The 19,608-nt window shown below is 38.7% G+C and overlaps 1 protein-coding gene across 1 annotated transcript in view; it reads right to left on the reverse strand.

Annotated features, from left to right (window-relative positions):
- LOC139155000 (uncharacterized) overlaps positions 1–16,336 on the reverse strand; it is an 88,021-nt gene extending 71,685 nt beyond the window's left edge. The window contains exon 1 of the mRNA XM_070730177.1: positions 16,203–16,336. The gene's annotated coding sequence lies outside the window, so the exon portion shown is untranslated. The remainder of the gene's footprint in view (positions 1–16,202) is intronic.
- Between the last annotated feature and the right edge of the window lie 3,272 nt (positions 16,337–19,608).

Below are 19,608 nucleotides of genomic sequence, written 5' to 3' on the forward strand. Positions count from 1 at the left end.
AGAGCTCTGCATTAATTCAAACTTTTGTTGGTTGTTAATTCAAGCTAGGACTATTATTTTATGCAAGTTCTGGATAGTGCCAATGCCAAACAATTATGATAAAGAGCCTTTATTTCAGAACCACTGCACAGCTTTGCAAAAGTCCTCATTATTTTCCCTAATCCATTTTACAGGTCCAGCAGTTAACCTTTAGTTATACATTGTATTCCCTCCTGCGGATTCCCCACCGGCATCAATATACTGCTTAATAAATATTGTATATATGAGCTGTGCAATCTAAGTACTTCATCACTGTGATTTTTTTGAAAAACGTTTTTGCATAATTCATGACTTAATATAGTTTCTTTTTCTTAGAAGCAGATGATTCTAATTAATTATGATCTACATTATTTTTATATACAGTGATTATACACATAGAGACTACAATTGATCCAGAATGCAGCCACGTGAGCTGTTGTGGGTGCACCAAGGTACACCCATATCACATCAACACTCCGCGAGCTGCACAGGCTCCCAATCGGTCTCTGGGTGCAATTCAAGGTGTTGGTTATCACCTACAAAGTCCTACATGGCTTACAACCAGACTATTTATGGAAATACCTTCTGCTGTACACCTCCCAGCGACCGATGAGGGCCCACAGGGTTGGCCTTTTCCTGGTCCCGTCCGCTAGACAGTGTCGGCTCCCCAGGCCTTGTGGGAGGGCTTTCTCTGTGGTGGTGGCGGCTCTCTGGAACCAGCTACCTCCGGAGGGCCAGATAAATATTTAAGAAATGAAGATTTTAAAGCATGGATTTATTAATAGTTGTGTTTTTAGTTTTGCTGGTTTTTTTAGTTTTAATAGTAATAGATTTTGGTTTTGTTTTATTATTAATTTCTTTTAATAAAAAAGAAGGGAATTTTTATTTATTTATATATATTATTTATTTATTTATTTTGGACTTCTATGCCGCTCAGTCCCGAAGGGACTGCCGCTCAGACACTATACTTTTCTGCCCACACCGAAAAAAACTTAGAGGGAACACTGGCCAGATGGCCCCACCCTACTGGCCTTATGGAAGGCTGTGAAAACCTGGCTTTGCCGGCAAGCCTGGGGCCATTGAGTAATATGATATCATCTGGATTCGGCGAAAAAGGATGTGAATGATTTTTAATCTTATAGTTTTAAACTGTTTTTTTATATTGTTTTTTTAACTGCTATATGGCAGCTTATAAATTTGAATAATAAAATAAATTAATAAATAAAATAATAGATACTGTACATTCAAAATCTTTGAAGCCCCAGTAGGTTTTAGCCATTCACCTTTTTCCTGGACCCTTTTCCTTTTACAGGTAGTCCTTGACTTACAACCATTTGTTTAGTGACCATTCTAAGTTACAAAAGCACTGAAAGAAGTGACTTACGGCCATTTTTTTTAACTTATGACTGTTGCAGCATCCCCATGGTCCCATGATCAAAATTCAGACACCTGGCAACTGGCAGGTATTTATAATAGTCACTGACGACCTCTTGTGACCTTCTGACAAGGAAAAATCAATAGAGGAACCAGATTTACTTAACAACCGTGTTACCAACATAACACCTGCAGATTCACTTCACAACTGAGGCAAGAAAGCTTGTCAAATGAGGCCAACTCAGTTAACTGTCCTGGTTAGCAATGGAAATTTTGGGGTCAATCGTAGTCATAAAACGAGGACTACCTGCAATATTTACTCTCCATATTTTTCATGGCATTTTCCCACATTTTGCTAACCCATATAAAAAGAAGGGTACATTATCCAATAATCTCTGTAATCTCCAATCTGCCTTACCCTTTAGGGTTTTTCTTCAAAGCACAAATAACAATCAATAAATAATACAATTATTGTTGTTATTTTGTTGTTTTTATATTCTTTTTTATTGTTGTGTGCCGCTCAGAGACTGCAAGGAGTTGGAGGGCCTATACATTAAATGAAATTGGATGTAATTTCTTTGCAGCTGCTCCCTTTCTCTTTGCTTCCAGTATAATTTCATTCAAGGCAAAACATGACTCATAATAACTTTGTAACGGCACCACAATTTGCTTGAGTTTGGTTTGACTTCTTAGTCTAATTTATAGTCCTGGCTTTCCCTGAATGTCTCCCACCTAGATACTGTTCAGCCCTAATCCTAAATCACCCCAAACATAAATAAGAGAGGGGGGGGGTGTTTAAGCATATACCAGATAAATCGTTGACATTGCATACATTTTTATGTCTCCTGTTTCATTAAAAAAATTGATTTAAAAAGGGAACTTTTCAGTGTGTACAGAGGCAAGCAACTCTGTCTTCAAAGTCTTTCTCAGACTTATCACAGTGGGCTAATGTGGCTGTCATAAACTCTCAGAGCCTCCAAATAACTGAAGCAGCTTCATAGAACAACAGTAAAGTAACACAGTAGGGAATGTATTTGTGTGTATGTATGTCCATAATTACTACCACTGAATAAGCTCCATGATGAATTCAACTTGCATTTGGTTGAACTCACTACAAAATTTCTCCCAGCTATAATTCAGATTATAACTTCCGTACCTTGCTCATTGTCCTCAGCTCAGGTGTTCAAGCACCAACCAAAAAACCCCCAAAAGCACTTGAGCCTAATCTTTGTAATAATCTCACCAGCCATATTAGTAAATCTCTCTGTAGTCTATTGGTATTAGCTCTGAAAGTAACATCTTAATAAATTTTTCATTCATTTAGAGCAGTGGTTTACAACCTGGGGGTCGGGACCCCTTCAGGTACATTATCCAATAATGGTCGCCTAAGACCATGGGAAAAGACAAATTTCCCATGGTGGTAGGAACTAAAGCTTCTATTCTGGTGCCTTGGAACATATTTTTACAATCCGACCAATCAGGCCTTTACAATAGGGGTGTCCCTCTAATCTTCCTGCCAATCAGCTTAAAACTCTGTTGGGAGAATTGGTGCTACACTTATGATTGGGGGTCACCACAACATGAGGAAATGTATTAAGGGGTCGCAGCATTAGAAAGGTTGAGAACCACTTATTTAAAGAAAGAAATATTTTCAATATTTTCTCAGTAGCATTCTGACAAAAGAAGAGCTGATAACTCCTATATTTTTAGATCACCATCCTCTGTTCGTTTGTGGAAACTAAATCTAGTAGTAGATGATAAACACCTACTGCATATGTCAGGACAGCATGGTATTGAAATATCCCAAAACTGTCATGGTGACCATGAAGACCTAAAGTCTCTTGAATATAACAATATTGGTTTATTATCCCCTATCCTGGAAACTCCCCAGATCTGAGGCAGCCTTAGGAGATGACAAGGCTGAGCCCAAGGGCGAGATCAAATGCATAGTCAGTTTGGAGTGTATATATATCCCTGAAAGAGACCTATGCCGAGCCCCGACATGAAGACATTGACTCTTAACTGGTGTCAATTTGTCTTGACCATTAGTAGACCAGATTCTTGTGTATAAGTAGTATGAAACAAACTTGCAATATTTTTGAAATGATTTCTGGTTTGTGATTTCTTGCACCTGACACTATTGGTATATTTGCTAAAACAGATGATTCACTGGTAAAATTCACATTGTCCAGCACAGTTTAAGCATTCTAGGCAGCTGGAAAGATACATACATTTCTTATAGGTTCCAACTTTTACAATCCCCTGCTTTAGAAATTTCTAACTCCTACAATCAACATCCTTGTCCATATTTTAGGTAGTAGATTCTCAAATACACGTCCTTCACTGCTGGTGTGACTAACGTGTGTTAACTTTCAATATATAAAACTGTTCTCACTTTACATGAACTATTTTTATATGTTTTAATGGCATGGATTTACATATAGTACTAATCCACAAACTATGGATTATATATTACAATGGGTAGGTCTGTATATCATACAAAACCAAAAAATATAAACACATCTACACTGGTAGTGTATTCATAGATTCTTTGCCAATCTTGGTTAATTCTCTTTTGTTTTATGGTTGCTCTTTCCTGGGAAAAGTGCAGTGCACATTTACTAATTTGAAAATAGCCAGGAAACCACATACAAGTATATGGTTGCTTCTTGGATTCAGACAGGGGCTATACCCTTATCATCAACATTGTGCCTCTGGATAGGTTTTGTCAGCATCCCATCTATCTGCACAATACCGTGTTTCCCTGAAAATAAGACCCTGTCTTATATTTTCTTGAACCCTGAAATAAGTGCCTGGTCTTATTGCCATGCACTCAAAAGCCCATTTGGGGATGTCTTATTTTGGGGGAAACAGGGTAGTTATGCATCTGTTTCCCAGGGCTACTACATCAGGGGTCCTTTTTTCAGGTAGACACATAAAGTGAGCATAATTTTTGCTGGGGGAAGGGAGATTTACAAAAAAGAAAGTAAAAGAAAACATTAATGCTAGAATGGTAAATCTGTAATTCAGATGGGACCAGGTTTTGGTATAGGAGAGTCAACAAAGAGCTGTTAAGTAGACCAATTGTTCATTCAGAATATGGTACTCTGCCAAAATTCCTTATCAATTCCTTATCAAACACCCTCAAGCAAAATACAGTGATCCCTCGATTATCGCGAGGGTTCCGTTCCAAGACCCCTCGCGATAATCGATTTTTCGCGATGTAGGGTTGCGGAAGTAAAAACACCATCTGCGCATGCGCGCCCTTTTTTTCATGGCCGCGCATGAGCAGATGGTGGAGTTTGCGTGGGCGGCGGGGAAGACCCAGGGAAGGTTCCTTCGGCCGCCCAGCAGCTGATCTGCTTGGCAGCGCAGCAGCAGCGAGCAGACGAAGATCGGGGTTTCCCCTTTGCGTGGGCGGCGGGGAAACCCCGATCTTCGTCTGCTCGCTGCTGCTGCGGCCGCCCAGCAGCTGATCTGCTCGGCAGCGCAGCAGCAGCGAGCAGACGAAGATCGGGGTTTCCCCGCCGCCCACGCAAAGGGGAAACCCCGATTTGGCTCCTCGCTGCGCTGCCGAGCAGATCAGCTGCTGGGCGGCCGAAGGAACCTTCCCTGGGTCTTCCTCGCTGATGCCCCCGCTCGCCCGCCCGCCCACCGCCCGCCAGCAAGAGGGGGAGAGATAGAGAAAGAGAGAGAAGGAAAGAAAGAGATGAGAGAGGGAGGAAGAGAGTGTGAGAGAGGAAGAAGCAAGATAGAGAAAGAGAGAGAGAAAGAAAGATGAGAAAGGAAGGAAGAGAGTGATGTCATCGGGTGGGAAAAATCGCGATATAGCGTTTCGCAAAGAACGAGATCGCGAAAATTGAGGGATCCCTGTACATCATTATTTTATTAGGGGGCTGTTATTCAGGGGTGAGTTCCTCCTGGTTCAGACCGGATCGCCCAAACTGGTAACGACTCACTGGTGATGTTATGGTTGGTGCTGGTCCATGGGCACCGCCATCTTTTTTTTTGAAATTTTCATCAAATTTTTTCTTGTTTGGGTGGCTTCTCCTCTTCCGCTTCTTCATAAAGGGCTCTCCTCTTCCGCCTTTGGGTTAAAACTGACCTTTAATTCTTCACCCAAAGCACAGCTGATCAGCTCCTCAGCTGTGTTTTGGGCTGAATCCTGCTATTGAGCATGTGCGGAAGCAAAATTGCACAAGGGTCACGCGTGTGAAACATTGCGATGTGAACCGGCGGCAAAGGTAAGTGGAACCCATAAAGCAGGTGTCTGTCAAGTCAGCTATCACTCAATAAAACATACAAGACACTTAGTTGGGAAATTCTAGAGGAGGAAGAAACGGTTCTGGACTTCATAAAATCCTACCAAGGATTATATATCCTCCTGATGAGCTATGATGAAAACCTTAACACGATTTAGATTTTATATTTAATGCACTGTTCTTACAATGGCTCAGTTTGTAACTATGGCCTAGAAACAAATGTGGTCCCTTGTGGAGGACCACACAACTACAACCTATATTCTTTCAGGTGAACATTCTGCCTTTTGCATAGAAAAGGAAGAAATGTAGGGTGGAGAATATTGATGCAGACTTCTTAAAAATGTCAATATTCCTTGTGAGATAAAATAAAATGCCTAGCCTTGTTTCTGCAGAAAGAAGCATTATTCTCTCTCTATCTCCCCCCACTTAAAATAATATTGTATACATTTATACCAGAAAAGATATCACAGAATTTATTTGCTTGCTAAAATGAGCCCTTATGAAGATTTTCACAGACTGCAGTGTCAGAGACGGGGCGGAAAAATTCAGGCCAGGCAAGGCCAGGCAAGAGCAATGTGCTTGACAGTTTTGTAACAAGGAACACCTTTTCAATCATCTAAATGATGCAACTTGAACTGCAAAGAAAATGATCCAGTCAATAATATCAGCCGAATCACAAAGCATCAATTGCCTCAGATACTAAATGAAGGTAACATTTGATAGGGAGTTGCTTTTGTTCTACTCTGACAAAAGCTCTCAAATGGTGGCTTGTTTGTTCTATAAGGCTCTGCACTTCTAAAAGATGAAATATATTTAATTTATATTGGTCAAAGGTGGTGCCAAATAAATTAATAACAATAACAATAACAACAATAATAACAACAACAATAATAATAATAATAATAATAATAATAATAATAATAATATATTAGATTTGTATGCCGCCCCTCTCCGAAGACTCGGAGCGGCTCACAAAGCTGTCATTTTGGGAAAACTAAATTCTTCAGCATCCATTCAACCAAAAAACATTCTCACGAAGAGCCTAAGGAAGAATTTTCAGAAAGATTTGAAATTACTCTCCTCCCCCAATAGAGCCGGGATGGTGCAGCAGGTGGAGTGCTGTACTGCAGGCCACTGAAGCTGACTGTAGGTAGATCTGTAGGTCAGCGGTTCAAATCTCATCACCGGCTCAAGGTTGACTCAGCCTTCCATCCTTGCGAGGTGGGTAAAATGAGGACCCGGATTGTGGGGGCAATATGCCGGCTCTGTTAGAAAGTGCTATTGCTAACATGTTGTAGGCCGCCTTGAGTCTAAGGAGAAGGCAGCATAAAAATCGAATGAATGAATGAATGAATAAGTATTTTCAGTTATAGGACTACATTATGACATTGGTCTGTTAATTAACATAGTACCAAAGTTAACTTCTATGTTTAGTGGGTAAACATGTCTGGCATAAACATATATCCATCCTAAGATAAAATACAGGAAATAGTATAAGGGCAGACTAGATGGACCATGAGGTCTTTTTCTGCCATCAATCTTCTATGTTTCTATGTTTCTACTTTAGTGCAACAGCACTAAAGCTTTTGTGGCAAAAGCCTACAGATTCTTGTTAATCTATTTTTCTTTGCAAATACTGCAAAGGATATATCTGGTATTGACCACAACAGGGAACAAGATCTGAGTGTTTTGTCCTCTTTTTAAAACAAAGGGGGTATTTTAGATTTACTAAAATAGATGTATTAGGCTTATTGGAGATTTGACACTACACATTCCACTGATTGTTTATTGTAATGTTTATTGTAATCTGGCAACATGTCTCTAAAGTTGGAGATGGTAACCTTGAGGGGACAAGGAGGAAGGGCTTCCTTAGGCGACAGGGCCATGGGGATTCCTAACAAGCCAGAAATCCCAATTAGGATTAGAGCATTACAGTGAACAAAGCATAGAAGGATGTTTAGTTAAACTGGTCTTCTTGGCAGAAGGAATCGAAAAAAACGAAGTGACGGCATACTGTATAAACAGGCTTGCATGACACAGCCATATTCAAGTCAAAGCATAATGAATTTGAATGTGCATAGGATGGGTTGGGGAGGAAGAGAGACAACGGATGACATATAGATACCATGACATAATCATTAAACTGATGCAGATTTGTATTATACTGTCCTGATGTCAGGATTTTTTACTGAAATTTGTTCCTCATGCCTGTGTTAACAGATATTAAATTTATTACTTGGGAATTAAAATATTAAAAAATGGTCAGACCCATTTTTTAAATGGTCTGATTGCATTTGTTTCTGTTAGGTTAGAAAATATTTATTAATTAAACAAATTTACATAGCTGCCCAATTCACACACAGTGACTCCTGGCAGTATTCAATTCATCATTTAAAATTCCCATGTTTTTTTTTTTAATTTACCCTCCCACTTTAATTTTTATTAAGTGTGTGCATGATCATTTTGTTGTGATCAGCATTGAATTTTTTCCTCCATTTCTATTTGCATGTTTAAGTAGCATCTGAATAGTTTTTCATCTACACAATCATTTTGAGAGATAGTTTGACATAAGGCATCGGGCTAGAAATTGAAAGACTGTGAGTTGTAGTCTTGCCATGGGCATGAAGGCAACTGGGTAGTCCTGGGCTATTCACTTTCTGTCAGCCCTTGGAAAGAAGCAATGGCAAGCCACTTCGGAAGAACTTTGCCAAGGAAACTGCAGTGACGTGTCCAGGCAGTCTCAGAGAATTGGACATAACTGAAGGGGGGGGGAGCTTTTCATTAGAGAGTTAATATGCAATCCTTCATTTAACATTTATTTTTCCTGCATATAATACCTGTTTCCCCCAAAATAAGACATTCCCTGATAATAAGCCCAACTGGGCTTTTGAGTGCATGGCAATAAAGTCAAGTGCTTATTTCAGGGTTCAAAAAAATATAAGAAAGTGTCTTATTTTCAGGGAAACACGAGTAGTAAAATTATATTTAAAAGTGCATTCCTATTCATTTATTAGGAAGTTAAGTTTCACTGAGTGAAATGAGACTTGAATAGAAAAATGAGCAGAATCTTAATAGTATTCTTATCAGTTAGTCCTTTTTATAGAATAATTCCTTTATCTATAGGACTATAAAGTTTTTATATACACTGCTTTTATATACTTAAATATATGACATATTAGATCTCATCTTAAAATTCCATAGAGGAATAAAAATTATTATAAAAAGACAAGTTCTTCCAAAAAGTTTCTAAAAAGACAAGAGTATGGTATTTTTTTTCTCAAGGAACTCAAAATGCTAATTCTACAGGTTTTCCCCACAAGAATTATAATCCCTCATTGAGCTACTATGGACTTCAATAGATATTCCAAGTTAGGAGTAACAGTTAAATCACTATACCAGTAGTATTGTTTTTCTATTTTTTAAAATCTTTCTAACATATTGTTCTTTCCCTTACATTCATGCTGACCAGATGGCAGTTGTGAACATAAGAACATAGAACATAAGAAGACCTATGCTGAATCAGGTCAAAGCCCATCAGGTCCAGCATTCTGTGTCACACAGTGGCCCACTAATTGTCCATGGGGATCTTGGGCAGAAAGAAAAGGCAAAACCCTCCCTTTCCCTTGACCCTCAACAAATGGTAGTCAAGAGAATCCTGCCTGACTCAACCAACATAGAGGTGGCACATGGACATCCATTTCAATAACTACTGATACACTTGGCATCCATTAATCTGTCTAATCCTGTCTTGAAGCTATCAAGGCTGACAGCTGTCACGACCTCTTCTGGAAGTGAATTCCATAAACCAACGACCCTCTGGGTGAAGACATATTTCCCTTTATTTGTCCTCAGTTTCTTACCTATGAGCTTTAGGGAGTGACCCCTCGTCTTAGTATTGTGTGATAGAGAAAATAATTTTTCTTTATCCACCTTTTTATCCCATGCATGATTTTATACACTTCGATCAAGCCACCCCTTGTGATTTCATATAAATCATCAATGCAACTATTACTTGATCTTTTGGATAATTCCCAACAAGAATGTATAAAAGATCTATTGACTCAGGTATATATATATATTTTAAAAAATGCATATAGTTCCTTGCACTACCCATAGTACCTGCATCTTCCAGTTCAAAAACATAATCCAAAGTATTCAATCCAGTGAACTAGAGTTTGATGTAGTTAGTATTTGGGTAGCAAATGTAGGAGAAGAAGTGGCAGATGCTGGGAGTAGAGTCAAAAGACTAGGTTCCTATGCACAGGGAAACACAATAAATCAATTTAATTGGAACTTAACATGTGGCACTAGCCTTTTGCATCTGACAGAAAACCAGTGGGATACCCCTCAGTCCCTGAAATTAAAAAACAGAGAAATTAAAAAATATATCAGGAGCAGGAAAAAGCAAAGCTATTTGCTAATTCATGAAATGTTCATGAAATCACCAAGAACAATATATTAAACAATTGTTATAATATATATAACAATATATTAAAGGATATGGTCACCATTTAATTTCCAGTGCTTTGAAAGGATACCAAGCTATAGGAAAGGCAAATTCTCCCAAATAAATTGTAAGAGAAGCTGTGAAACAAGATTCAGTTCTGCCTTAGAAGAATAAAGGGAAATCACTAAGACCAACTTTCCCCAAAAACTGGATAAGATGCAGATTGTGGGTTTCAAATCCCAAAATTTCCAGTCTACATGGCCTTTTCTAAAATCCACAAATCTGAAGGCTGCCTAGATTGAGGCAGTCCACCAAAAAGAGAGAGAAATACCTTTCTAATTAAATCCTGAATCCTTTAATTTATACATTATAGATAAGCAAATTCATCTTCTTTAGAAACTTCCCATCAATTCCAGTCAGCTCATCCAAGTGCTAAACATCTGGAAAGACACTGAATTGCCCACAGTTAGAATAAACACCTGCCAGCATATTTTTAGATAATGGGGGGGGGGGGGTGTTAGGTCCGAATTTGGACACTCAGGCATGAAGTGTTCGGAGCTGGCCGCAGAAGACACGGTCCTGGTTTCTGATCCCACTGAAGGAAGAATTGGAAGTTGACTCTAAGAATTTTGATAGATACTTGAGTAATAGTTTGTTTTAGTAGCAATTACACATGTAGCTGCTTGCTGCCATCTAATGATTGACCAGATATTTACAACTCCAATCTGGCAGCCTCATAACAATTTTTAAAAAATAATTCTGCTTTGGAGTACAGTTTTCTTAAATGCACCATATATGCTAACTCAGTATATGATCTTAGTGCACAGAACAGAATCATGATACCATGAAATTGGAAAGGGCTGTAAAGACCAGTGAGTCCAAGCTGCTGCTCTTTGCAGGAATCCAAATTAAAACATCCCCGAACAGCTGGTTGTTTGTAACACACTGAGCAATAGGAAGCTCACCATCTTTCTTGAGTAATTGCTTCCACCTCAAACTATTTTTAATTTGGGAAAACATATACTGATCTTATTTCCATTTGTGAGATGTCCTTGCCAAGCAAACCTGTAGTAAACCTACTGACCCTTAAAAGCTCTATATCAGACGCTGTATAATTAGAACAGGACAATTCGGACAGCATACAAATGTGTGTTTGCCTAAGCTTATACTTAAACAGAAGCTTCAGCTTTTTACACAACACAGGATATGATATACCATATTGCATACAATGTGTATGGATGCATCCACAAGATAATCTCAGATCAGCAGTTTGCCTGAAGAACAGGTCACAATTTATGTACATAAAAATCAGATAAGAGCTTGAAATTTCCCGTGCTAATATTCTCCTCATCTACTGTCTTAGAGAGAGAGGGGTGTCGCAACAATGCAGCAAACACAGAGATATCAGAAGGATGGCTGGGTTTATATTTGCAGCAGGAACACCTGCAAATCTGCATTTCCATTCTGAGGAATACATAAATTTATGTAAAGGAAGAGATTCCCTGAAGTTCCTACTTAACTTCACAGGCAATCAACATTGTCCTTCTGACAAGAATATGGAAAACATTTGCCATTGTGTTCTGGATATTTTTGCAATTTGAGTGAGCATGGTGCAAATATTCTTTGTCAAGGTTTTCAAGTTAGACATGAAGAAAATCAGAAGCCACCTAGGATGCCTTCTTGGTTCTCAGCTGTCATGTAAAAAGAGAAGCTTCCTTACATTAAGCCATATTGTAAGTACTTTTAATAAAGTATCATGTATCCCAATTAGCCATATTCCATACAAGCCTTTTAATAACCTGATTCCATTAACCAGGGTTGTCCAAGACATTTGCTGATCCTTAACACTGTCCAATTGTAATGAGCCAGTTGTACGATCCAGAGCCAGTCTCCCTCGGGCGAGGCATAGAAACTAGGAGACTATGAGTTCTATTTCTATCTTTAACATGAAAGTGGCTGAGTGACTTTAGCCAGCCAGTCTGTCTCAACCCAATCTAGATAGAATTCTTTACAATTCTTTAGAATTCTTTATTGGCCATATGTGATTGGACACACAAGGAATTTGTCTTCAGTGCATCAGCTCTCATTGTACATAAAACTGTGGTGGGTTGTCCCGGTTTGGCCCAGTTCTTAGAACCAGTAGTGTCGGTGGCGGGAGGCTCTGCCCACCCGCCTGGAATGCTTGTGTGCTTGCGAGTGCGTGCAAATAAGTAGTAAAGGGTTGTAGAGCCTACTACCAACATAAAATCTATAAGTGATCTATCTCACAGAATTATTATTGTGAGTAGGAGGAAGGGGTATTATATATGTTTACTACCGTAAGTTCCTTACAAAGTAATAAAAGCAGGATGAAAAATATTTAAATAAACTCCAATTTCCCACCTGTAGAAACTAATTTGATAAGTATTTATATTTACTTGTTGATGGGACAACATTTTTAATCAGTTGTGAAGAATTTCCACTCTTTCAAAGCATTGTTAATGATAAAGATCAGGGATGGGTTTCTTTTACCTTTTCCTACCAGTACCATTGTGATGTTTTGCACATATATATTTGCTACACTCACGCATGTGTGCGCCCCCTTGCATGATTTCACTTCCACGCATGCTCAGAGGGACGATTTTACTTCAGTCATGCTCAAAGAGCCAAAAACTTGCCAAAAATTACCCCAAAAAAATGGTGGCATGCACAGACCAGCAAAGACAGCACTGAAGCAGTCCCGCCCAAATTATGTCATTGGTGGGCCACTACTGGAGCACCCGTACCGGACCGCATTGGTAGGAAACCACCCCAACGAAGATGCTTAGAATTATAATTCAACAACATCTGAGAGTCACAGCTTCCCAACTTATGAAGATGTCAGGCAGATTGCCTGAAATATATAGTAGTTGTACTATATCCAACACCTGCCAAATATGTTTTTTTAAATTCACCAAGAATCATAACTTGGAATCTTTTGTAACAGACTTTGATATTGTTTTAGATTAAATTTCCACAGAGGTAGTAGCAAAGACTATATCCAGCACATCTGGAGAACCCTTGATAGTGAAAACCTATTTTATATGTGCTCTGTTGCTGAATTATGGTCCTCTTCCAGGAATGACATTGAGTACTGTGGTATTCGAAAATATAATTAAAATGCTAAGATAAGTTTCCTACAGGCCTATGGTGCCATGAATTATATGTCTAATTCATGACCAAGAACCTACATCTAATTTCACATCTAGAAATATTAAGAGAGGAAAATAGTGCAGAATATGATCATCACTATAAATCTTGTACATTATTTTAGTATGTCAACATTCCAATCATACAAGAGAATCCATTGAAGCCCTTCTTATATGTTATATGCAACAGTTTAGATAGCAAGGGTGAGACCAATTGTGATGTGATACTTGAATAGAAGTGTTTTCATCCAGACCATATCCTTATGGAAATATGACACTCACAATTTCTTCTGTCATTCAAAAAAACACCAAACACCAAAGGATTACTAAATTAAAAATTAGGTTTCCACAATGCTATTATATTAAGCTGTACTTCTGACTTTGGCTGGTCATTATGAAATAACTTTGGAATTTTATTTATATTTGATACCTTTCCATAATTTAAAGAAATAGTTCTATTTGTAGATTCTAGTCCTCATATAGGTGACCTTGCCAATACATACTTGTCATTAAATCCACATATAAAAAATGTTAAATAATAGATGGGGTATACATCTAATGAAGTGTAATTTATTAATTTCATCCATATTCTGCCACAGTCACGAAAAGACTTATGGCAGACATTGGGAATGGGGACAATATTTTGAAAAGTAAGTCATCCTGAATCAGAGATGAATTCATGAATTCAGCTTACCCCTATAAACTCCAGCCTTTAAAATACAAAAGCAGCTATCCCACATGGAAAATACCATCCATAAAGGCAAACAGCCCCCCATCCCCACTTTATTCATACTTAGCATTCTATATTGTAATGCTGAGCTTACAACAGTTTTAGTGACTGATTGCGAAGCACTATATATTTTCTTTCAATCTTTATAAGAATGGGGTGAGCAAAATAAAAAGGATGTATTGTTGATTCTAATATGAACAGAATAGATGAAGAGAGCAAACACAGGCTTGTAAATTGTCTCAAAGGAAAAGCTTATCTATTGTCCATATGTAGTCATTTCAGCTCTCGGTTTAGATCTACACTACAATCTATTCTGTACGTTCATCAGCCTAGGAGTGGTACCAGAAAGTATGACTAGGAAGAAGACAATAGCTGTAGAAAAGACTCTAGACTACAGAAACAGTCTGTTGAGCATTAGACACAGCCAGAAAAAGGAGTTAATCCATTTTGGAACTCCTGCCTTGCCTCTGCAATGTGACAGTACGGTATGAAAGAGATGCAGTCTGAGCTAGCTGCTTGGCAGGTTAGCAGTAAAGAGGAGATAAGAGAACCATAATGATCCATTAAATTATTATTATTATTATTATCATCATCATTATGAAATTCTCTCTATTTGCAACAGGAAAAGAGCTGAAAAGCATCCAAATAGGGAAGGCACTTCCTGCCCACTAACCTTTTGCAGCTCTCTCCAATTTACTCTGTGCAGCCATTTGCTTTTGTAGCAAAGCCTCTTGCTATAGCCTTGCAGGCTTAGGTCAATATAAGCAGGTTTGGCTGAAAATCCCTTCTTCCCAGCTTTCCTAGCAAGGCATCCCCCCCCCCCAACTTGCAGAAACCCTTCTGTTTTACATCTTAAAACAACCACTACGTTGCAATGAGAATTGGGGTGGGTGGGGTGGGAGAATGTACTCAAATATATGGTGCTTTGAGATACTGTAGTTACTAAAAAAAAAAATCAAAGGGAGAGGGTGTTTTTATTTGTACAGGAGAACGAAACGTTTTTAGAAGGGATAGTTAAAGTCACTCCTAAACTGAGCCTCCTCCTGGTCTGATCTATCCAAGGTGACGTTGCTCTTGCTCAGATCATTCATAAAATCTTAGCATGGTGAAACAGAACCATCCAGCTAACAATAACCCAAGTTTGAAAAATGCATGGGGAGATTTACAGATGGCAATCGGAAGGTGTGAGCTTCCGTTGTTAGATGATGTTTTATTTTATTTTAATATGGTTGTGTGGATCTCTTTGCAGAACACAGCAGACCCCTTACTACCACTACAGAAAGGTAGGACACCAAAAAAGCCTAATCCCCCATCTATAGCGAAGGGGGTTTGAACGAGTTTTTCCCCACTATAATAATTATTATACTAATCAGTATAATAATCAATATCAAAATAATAATAAGTATACACTATAATAATTATTATAATCAGTATTATAGTACTGATTATTATAATAATTATTATAGTGTATACTGATTATTATTTATTTATTTTATTTATTTATTGGATTTGTATGCCGCCACTCTCCATGGACTATATTGATAATAATATAGTGTATACTTTTTATGATAATAAAATACTGATTATTATAATAATTATACTGATTATAGTAATCAGTATAATTATTATAATAATCAGTATTTTATTATCATAAAAAGTATATATATTTTTTTAAAAACCATATCCCCCACATGTAAGCGTCAATCATGCAAACCACTCCACCAAATCCAAGCCCGAGGGAGAAGTTTTCTCCCCGTTCTTTCTCCGTCCTGCAGTGCTTACGCCTCTACCAGATCGCCTTCCTCGTTCTCCCTTTTTTCCTAGGTGAAAACTCAGACCCAACTTTATTGCCACCTCTAGCAGAGTCCACACGCACACGCGAAAAAGGCGACACGCGGATATAAGGAGGCGGCGGAAGAAACACCACCCCGTAATTGACGGGATGCGCTTTATCGATTGCATGCAATGCACACACAATGGAGGGAAAAAATAAAAAAGGAAGCTTCACGTTCGGCGTAGAAAAACCCGTCGCGGCGTGTAAGGGGAGAGGAGGACCCATGTGCCACTGCCATGAAGGGAGAAATCCAACCCACGGAATATCCCCCTTCTTCTATTCTGACGTTTCAGCCTTCCGCCCCTTTCTCGCCTTTTTAATAAAACGGCTTCGGTTCATCTCTTTTTCTGGCAGCCTCTCGTTTGGTTACCTGGAGCGTTTTTGGCCGGGTACCTTTGTTGTGGCACGGCTCCGACTTTAGCCGCCGCCGCTGCAGCACCTTTCCTTGCCTTGGCACGGTGAATAAATCAAGCCTCTTCTCCACTCGCGGCCAGGCGGAAAGCCTCTCGCTTTAGTCCGTCACCACAGCAACCTTCGGCGAGAGGCGCGCGCGAGAGGCGGGCGGCGAACTTCATTGGGTGGCGGGAGCCTCCACGTAAAAGCGTCGAGGGGGCGGGGCCTAGGCGGACCGATGCCTTTCCCCAAGCAGAGCCGGCCTGGGCGAGGCAGACGTGAGGGATGCTCGCTTTGCTGAGCTCTGTGCGGAGCGGAGGGCGAGGCTGAGAAATGGGGGGATTTTGATACAGCAGCAGCAGGTCGCATAAAAATGCAAAGGCGACCTGGCTGTCCATTGTGAGGAAGAAATTCTTGCTCTGTAAGCCTCTCTGAGTCTCTCGAGAGTGAGCGGCATACAAATCTAATTAATAAATAAATATGTAATAAATAAATAAATATAAGATAGGTAGGTAGGTAGGTAGATAGGATAGATAGGTAGATAGCTGGATAGGTAGGTAGGTAGGTAGATAGATAGATAGATAGATAGATAGATAGATAGATAGATAGATAGATAGATAGATAGATAATAAGGGGCGTGCATAAGTACACCAGAGTGCCTTCCGTTCCCTGTCCTAATGTTTCTCTTTTACTAGAATCATGTATATAAATATTATTATATCTTTGTATATCACCAAAACATACTTGACAAAACAAACAAACGAATAAATAAAATAAATGTCTGCACATTGTTTATAGACATGGCGAAGTCTGAGCTACAGAAGATATCTGGGAAAGGAACCTCGGAGCAAAACAGCTCAGTGAAATTCTATGTGTCATGTAAAAAAATAAATAGATATATTGAGGATAATTATGAAAGGAATTAAAAATAAAGAGTGCCAATACTGGAATAGGAATGAGATTTATTAGCCGATGTAAAATTATTGTATTTGGACTCTCAAAGTAAACTGGAAATTTGGATGAAATCAAGGGATGAAAATGAGGAGCTGATGCAACTTTCTCTGAGAAAACAAATTGGAGCTTTTTTAAAAAAAACTTTAAAAGGAGGAGGAAGTTAACACTTCAAATTGGGCTATATTCCTTGTTCAAGATATCAAATTTTCTCAATTAAATGATACTCTTTATAGTCTTGGGCAATTCCCTTTAATTTAATTATGTGAGGAAACAATTTAATCAGTGGAGAAGATACACAAATAATAAAGTGTTTAGTTGTTTCAAAATATTTCTAATTGAATTTATCTATCTATCTATCTATCTATCTATCTATCTATCTATCTATCTATCTATCTATCTATCTACTTTATATGCCGTCCAACTCCTCAAGGACTCTGGGCGGCTTATAACAAATAAAAACAAAATTTAAAAATAATTACAAAACCCTAGTAAAAGCCATACATATCTTTCAACATCTCTCATGGCCGGATCTAGATGGTATTTCATTCAGTCAACGGTCCCAGGCAATTAGAATGAGAAACTTGAGCTAAAACATTTGAGTAAGTAACAAATTTACACTTAGTAATAAATATACTGATGCAAAAACTATATCGTCAGAATGGACACTTGAGGCCTCAGGTCCCCACATGTTGCTTCTGAACACCTTTTTAAAAATATACAATCAGAGGCCAGGTTCCAGTTTAATAATAATTACTAAAATGCAGCAACACAAGTTTCTGCCAGTTTAAAAAGGAAGATCATTCAGATATAGAATACACTCAAAGTCTTTAGTTTGAAAACAACAATAAACTCAAGTGTGCTCTCCCAGTGGGGGTGGGAAATAAAGTTCTACTTTTTCCTTCATATGTGACATTGTTCCAGCCCTATTAAACATGAAGCACCAAGATGACGTGTAGCAAAAAGCACTCATAGTCACAACACTGGGATGAATATCCATGTTTAAGGCTTAATTAGACAACTGATGAATAGTTGGGTCATCGTTTCAAATATATTTCCTTACCTAATCAGGGAATGCAAGTCCTGGATCTGCCAGCATGTTCCTGCTATCAGCCATGGTCGTGCAATCGCTATTGACTTTCTTCCTGCAAGCTTCCCAGGCTTCCTCGTTGACTTATAGGAAGGGAACAGGGTAAAGGAGGACCATATGACTGTGGCAGTATGGTGGCAGTGTTAAACAGCACCATAGTGTTCACTGAAATAGCAAGAACTTTCCAAAATTGTATTCCCACAAGAGTAATGAATTCTAGGCTTCTGTAAATTAATCTGAGGTATCTTGGTTGAAAATGTTTTATCCTTTGATGCATGTTTTGAAATGGAACGAACTTTCCAAAATTTCACTCCCACAGGAGAATTGGGTCCTGTAGGTTAGTCTATTTCGGATGTTTGAAAACATTTTGCCCTGTAAAGTACCATTTCACCCAGTAAAGGTTACAGATGCAAAAGGAGTATATAGATGTAGAACGACCCAAGGAATCAGTATCGAGTGAAAACCATCAGTAAAGATCTAAACTTATCAGTTTACAGGCAATTCTCTGCACTTCAATCATAGGACATGATTGGTCATCATTATTTAGGTCATCATTATTTCAATCTTGTCTGGTTGAAATGTCAGATGGTTAAACTTTACCAGCCAAATTCAATCCAATGTCTACAAGTCATTGCCAGACCCATCCTCGAATACAGCTCATCCGTTTGGAACCCATATCGCATCTCAGACATCAACACCCTTGAAAATGTCCAAAGATACTTCACCAGAAGAGCCCTTCACTCCTCCACTCGAAACAGAATACCCTATGAGACTAAACTTTCAATCCTGGGCCTATAAAGCCTAGAACTAAGATGCCTTAAACAAGATCTAAGTATTGACCACAAGATCATATGCTGCACTGTCCGGCCTGTCAGTGACTACTTCAACTTCAACCACAACAACACAAGAGCACACAACAGATTTAAACTTAATATTAACTGCTCCAAACTTGACTGTAAAAAATATGACTTCAGTAGCCGAGTTGTCGAAGCGTGGAACTCATTACCGGACTCCATAGTGTCATCCCCAAACCCCCAACAATTTACCCTTAGATTATCTATGGTTGACCTATCCAGATTCCTAAGAGGTCAGTAAGGGGCGAGTACAAGTGCACTAGAGTGCCTTCCGTCCCCTGTCCTATTGGTCTCCTATATCTCCTATACCTTTCTTCTATTCCTATATCTCTTCTTCTATTCTTTCATTGATATGTTCTATTACTATATCTTCTTTTCTATATTTTACTATGAGTATCTCCTCTACAACCTTCATCATGTATTTTACTGTGTGTGTGTGTGTGTGTGTGTGTGTGTGTGTATATATATATATATATATATATATATAT

Source organism: Erythrolamprus reginae, chromosome 1 (genome assembly GCF_031021105.1).
Source record: "Erythrolamprus reginae isolate rEryReg1 chromosome 1, rEryReg1.hap1, whole genome shotgun sequence".
Lineage (NCBI taxonomy): Eukaryota > Metazoa > Chordata > Lepidosauria > Squamata > Dipsadidae > Erythrolamprus > Erythrolamprus reginae.